Source organism: Syzygium oleosum, unplaced genomic scaffold (genome assembly GCF_021117445.2).
Source record: "Syzygium oleosum isolate NSW1041296 unplaced genomic scaffold, Sole_v2.1 Sole_v2.02, whole genome shotgun sequence".
Lineage (NCBI taxonomy): Eukaryota > Viridiplantae > Streptophyta > Magnoliopsida > Myrtales > Myrtaceae > Syzygium > Syzygium oleosum.
In genome coordinates, this window is record NW_026607486.1 from 6705886 (window position 1) to 6711791 (window position 5906).

General features: G+C 41.5%; 1 pseudogene; it reads right to left on the minus strand.

The window, feature by feature from the left end:
* Positions 1-4354: 4354 nt before the first annotated feature.
* On the minus strand, positions 4355-5337 carry LOC115688782 (organ-specific protein S2-like; annotated as a pseudogene).
* Positions 5338-5906: the final 569 nt, after the last annotated feature.

The window sequence follows — 5906 nt, forward strand, 5'->3', positions numbered from 1 at the left end:
GAGCATATTGCTTACCATTACTCTGTCAGTGATCATTCAGAAAAGGTAATAGCCTCTCAATTTGTGACTTGGGAATTTTGTTACACTGTTACGTTAACCATCTTTTTCATGAACTCTAGGTCCAAATACAAGATAGCTTTGCAGAAAGAACTTGGTCTTCCTATTTTGACAGACTGACCATTGGTAATATTAATTTGCTTACTATGTGGTTCTGGTGGCAAGATATCAGATACAATGGAGGAGTGGGATCAAGAGACTTTGGAGAAGGTTATCGAGTCAAAGAACAAGGAGTATAAGCAGAACAAGTCCACAGGTATCGTAAGAGTTTCATGAATTCTTTGTCAAGTAACATGATTTGAGGTACAATGGAGGAGTGAGCTCTTGACTCTGTTGTTGGTCCCGTTAGATTATGACATGTTCTTTTTCGGTAACACGTAAAGGTGTGCAAATACTTTTTGGAAGCAGTGGAGAAGAAACAATATGGTTGGTTCTGGGTTTGCCCCAATGGTCGATTTCTTGTTTTGTTGTCATTCTTTTCTTGTGCTGGCACTGTGTGCTCATGTGCATCAGCATGGGTATCTGTTTTGTGTCGGATTGAAGAGCGAGATACTCTGAATGCTAATTTCGTGGAATTTTTCTGTACACTTCTCAGCAACCGCGAGCTATTCCAATCCGATTCTAGCTTGTTTGTCGATGATGTTGAGGCATGTGAAAAGCACTTGAGAGACGAACAATCTAGCGTCATCAAAAAGCAGGTGGGGATGTTCATTTGAACCATTTGCTTAATGGAGTTTCCTAGAAACTTTATGTCGATCTTGCTTGTGAATGCCTGACATTTCTTGTTCTTGATAAGAGCTCTGCTTATGAGACCCAAAGAAAATGTGATCTATTATTTTATTTTTTTATATTATAGATTGAACATGATGATGTCTTTCACTTGGGTTTGTGCTTAGCACAAGCTACAGATTCAAGGACAATTGTCTCCGTGTGAGCTTCGTATCGACGATGCTGATGTAGAAGTTCATATTCAAGTCATGTGAAAGTCTCGCACGACACTTTTCCTTCCCCTTCCTCTAAATTCTGATCATAGCACTAGATTGCTTTTTTTATATATCTAAATAGATTGCATTTGCTTGGTGGAAAGTTTTGGTTTCTTCATTGAAGTTTACAACATGATCCTTTTATTTTCCCCGCAAAAGCATGGATTTATAAGTGGGGGTGGACATGGATCTAAACTTTGAAAAGAGTTGCACCGTGCGTCATAGCCCAAAGATTGTTCTTGGATCTCATCGACATAGCTTAAGCACCTAAAAGAGGAAAGAAAACCCAAAACATGCTCGTAAAGACAATTTGCTGATCCTTAATGAAGATTTCCTGGGGATCGACTATTTACTGCCATTCGTTAGTGTTCTTAAATGCATTTGTGCTAAATTAGCAATTACTGTCATTCCTATAGTCTCCACATTATATATATATAGCATGTAAATCTTAAAAATGACAAAGGCTTCTCCTTCTTACCAGCCGAGGGTCCTTCTCCTCGATGCGTTTCTTGAAAGTCAATGTATGATCGCACGTACTCATTGCTTGCAGTGCGCTTGCTCTTCCTGATTAGGTCCGCAATTTCTCTAATTGGCTTTGCAGCAAGTCTTTCGCGGTTAGCTGGACGTATATTGGGACACGTCCATTGCCTTAGTAGCCGGCTGGCAATGACGGTTTTAGTAACGTGTGAATGTTCGTCGAGTATGAGAACTTCACTATTTCTTCGCCCAAAATGTTTGTTACTTTGACCCTGTCTCAGGAATTGTGAATCAATTAAAGTCAAGAGATTGTGACTGGATATGTACATATGTGTAAATCTCCTCATGAATCGTGTAATCAGCAACGCACGCTCAGAAGGATCAACTGTGCCACATGTTCCAGGAACAGAAGGTGAGGCAAATGTAAGCAATAGACCTTTTTTTGATAAAACGAATGCTACTATGGCCAATAACGAAGGAGAAAATATTGTATAGAGCTGTGATTCCACGCTAGCAAAATCCAAGTCCCTCACCGGGCGACACATTCTCCCGGGCCCCACCGCGTCAGACAAGAAAACAGAGAAAATTTTTCAAAAAAACAAGACTTTCTCTCCTCGCTCTACTTCGCCCTTCCACTTCTAGATTTGCACTCACACTCTGCTCACTCTCCCTCTCGACTCACGCCTCCGACGAACCACACCGTCACCTCTGACGGCCCATGCCGACACCAACGCCTCCGCCACGCCCTAGTTGACACCTCCGCCTCTATCTTGACTCGCTCTGTACCTCTCGACTCCGACGCCGACGCCGACGCCGACGCCGATGCCTCCGCCCTAGCCGATGCTGATGCCTCCACCTCGACTCACTCTGTACCTCTCAATGCCAACGCCTCTGCCCTAGCTGACACCGACGCCTCCGCCTCCACCCTGATGCTCTACAGTTCTCACCGTCGCCGCCTCCGACGAAGCTGTACCATGACACCGCCTCCGCTGAAGCCTCAAGAGGTGCATATTTGCTCTAGATTTAGTGTAAGTCTTGAAGAGTTAATATGAACTACATTGTGATATAAATTATTAGTGCCTACATTTCTGATGCGTGATGCCTGGCTAATGTCTATTGTTTAATGTATGCTTATTATCTAGTTTATAGAGTGAGATTGACACGAAGACTGGGAACCATTATAGTTTTACAATGTGCAGAATAGAAAATATATTTGGATCTAGCTAGTCAATTTGAGTATAAATATGAACTATCATTTGTAGAAAAAAAAACCTTCAAAAGAATGATTTAGCTTAAAAAAACCCTTCAATTTGGATCTAGCTTCCTGCGATAATAGATGCTTGCCATAGTGGCACTGAACTTGATTTACCGTTCCTTTGCCAAATGGACAGGGTAGTGCTAGACCGAAAGCATGTATGACCAAGCTAGGTATGACCGAGCTTATGACATCTTTCTATCCGAAGAAAAAGAATGATTGAGGTTTTAACATTGTTAGACCGAAAGCATGTCGATTTCTCCACATAAATTACAAAACATTGTCGAACCATCTATTCATTAGTGAGTTTTTACTTTGTTGGCATAATGGCCTTCGTGTATATGTCTTGCTATATTACAAGAGACTGAAATCAAATTTCAAATGAAAATGGTAGAGTTTCGGTGCTGTGATGCTCCCACGAGGTGCTAAAACTAGGTTGTTGCCTTAAAGGATATCCGAAAGAAAACACATGTCGTTGTGTGGTTGTCCTCACTCACTATGTACCTAAATTAGATTCCCATTTCAAGTCTCTTGTTGGAGAGAAAACTCATACTGTCTAGACATATGGTACTGGAGTGGCTAGGCTTATTTCTTGTTGAGTATTTTCACTTGTATTTTCGTCTTAACAATTGGACGAGAAATAAAATTGTTATCATGCAGGTATATGATGTCTTCATCGAGTGTGAATGAGACTATCTGGAGTGGATTGGCCTTTCAAAATAAATTGTGTAAGTGTGGTGAGCGTGCTACCGTGAGAATATCAAAATATTCAAGAAACAAACAGAAGCTCTACTATAATTGTGAGGATAAAACTTGTGATTTCTTTTCTTAGTGTTTGCCTACAAGCGATGTGCTTTATTCTATCACGAAGACTCCGCCCGCAATACTTGAAGATGACATGAGAAACGTTAAGTATTTGCTTGAGCATTTGAAAGATAAACTCAAGAACACTTATGAGAAGGTGAAGGTCTTGCTACTTTTTGTTTGTCTATTATTTGTTATTTTATTAGGACTACTTGTCCAGAGACAAATAGATGGTTGAAACATTATGTTGTAATGGCTCTAATGGGCACAATCGCATTATCTTTTTGTGAAAATGCTTTTTTATTGTTCAAATTTTGGGCGATGGATGCACAAAGACAAAAGTTTGAGGATCTTTCGAGAGTAAATTTTGGGCAAAGTTCAAAAGAAATATGCCCATGTCACTACTATTTTCACAAATTTGTGGTCTAATCATGAAATGGCATTTTCACAAAAAGATAATGCCACATCCTTCTAGACTTATTTCCATGTTTCTTAAAAGGAGATGTTAATGACTCATTGCTGTAATTAGCCATGGCTGAAACTTGCCAATCTTATCTTAATATAAATTTCTGCCCTCTCATTCCGTAAATCACTTAAAATTAAACAATAAAGTAGGGGTCAACCTAAAAGCAGCCATTTCACCGTCATACAGTACTGTGCTTGGGACAATACAGTCTGTATCATTATGATTTGTATCAGGCTTGGCCTCTTCGTTATTAGTGATAATTTCGGGCATTAGTCGGTATCAGAGCCGGCGACGCGGACGAGAAACACGGGCCTACCACGTTTTACTTTCATCAGAGAACTCAAATACATTACACAAAGCAGTAACACCTCGTTGTTGTCTCTCTTCACCGTTACTCCTGACAACAAGGTATGGCTCGAATGTATTCGCAGACTTCTTCTCTTTGAGTTGAGCATCAGCATCATCCCCGTAAGCTGTTACGTCGGGTCTCGGCTCAAAATCTTCCGCGAACTTCTTCTCTTCGAGCCTGGTGTCATCCCCATAAGCTGTGATGTCGGGCCTCGGCTCGAAATCCTGCGCGAACTTCTTCTGTTTGAGCTTGGCATCGTCCCCATAAGCTGTGACATCAGGCCTCGGCTCGAAATGCTGCACAAACTTCTTTATTTTGAGCTTCGCATCATCCCCATAAGCCGTGACACCGGGCCTCGGCTCGAAATCCTGCGTGAACTTCTTCTGTTTGAGCTTGGAATCGTCCCCATAAGCCATGACGTCATGCCTCGGCTCGAAATCCTTCGCAAATTTCTTCTCTTTGAGCTTGGCATCGTCCCCGTAAGCCGTGATGTCGGGCCTCGGCTTGAAATCACCGGCGAATCATTTATGGTCCTCTAGTTTGTTGTCTCTGTGGTAGTCGGCCTCCTCGTTCTTGGGGAGAGAAGTGAGATGAGGCTGATCTGATGCAGGGTTGATCACATGGGGGAGGCCTTCAATTGCTCCTGGCATGGGCTCTTCTTTCATGATGCTTACCCAGTACTCACCCGGGTCTGTTCTTGCATCTGTTGTGCCTGTGAACTGAAAAGGTAAACATAGAAATTTGACAGGTGACAAAATGAATCTGGAACCCTATTTTTCTTCAGAAATTTTATCTTAGTTTAACTGGAAACTTCTATGGTTGGAGAGTTTCTAGTTGGTTTGACAGTATTCAACAATGTGTGATCTAAAGGAGGAGCATGAGAGCGCATGGAAAAGCTTACGATGAGAACGGCGATGAACACGGTGAAAGATACTTGAGAATTCATCTCTCTCTCTCTCTCTCTCTCTCTCTCTCTCTCTCTCTCTCTCTCTCTCTCTCTCTCTGTTTGAGCTTCTCTCTTTGAAGAGGAGTATGCTGTTCTAAGTCGGTACTATTTATAGGAGATGTTCCAACGGATAAAAGGGCCCCTTTGTTAGTCTTCTTCTTTAAGAGTATGAGATCGTGGGTTTGCACACGGTAATCATAGAATTGCAAGGAATTGGACTCTCCCTTGGTGATCTCTCTAGATGAGGTATTGGGCTTCTTGTTAAAGATTTTGTAATGTGAATATATATAAACAGAAGAGTCCCACATAAGAAAAACAGAAGGAAAGTATTTGGTCTAACTATAAAAACACCTATGAAAGGATTGTTTGAAAGGCTGGGCTCTCAAGTCGACATTGCGCATTGGATATGCCTAATTTTATTCTTGACTAGGCACTTAGAATTTAACCGTTCGGTCCAATTTACTACTTTTGTTGTTCTTATGCAACATATTCCTTCATTCAGAAAAGTCGTTTTCTAGGGGCATTATCGCCTTAGGAAAGTGATTTCACACGCCTCTTAGCCGACCAAT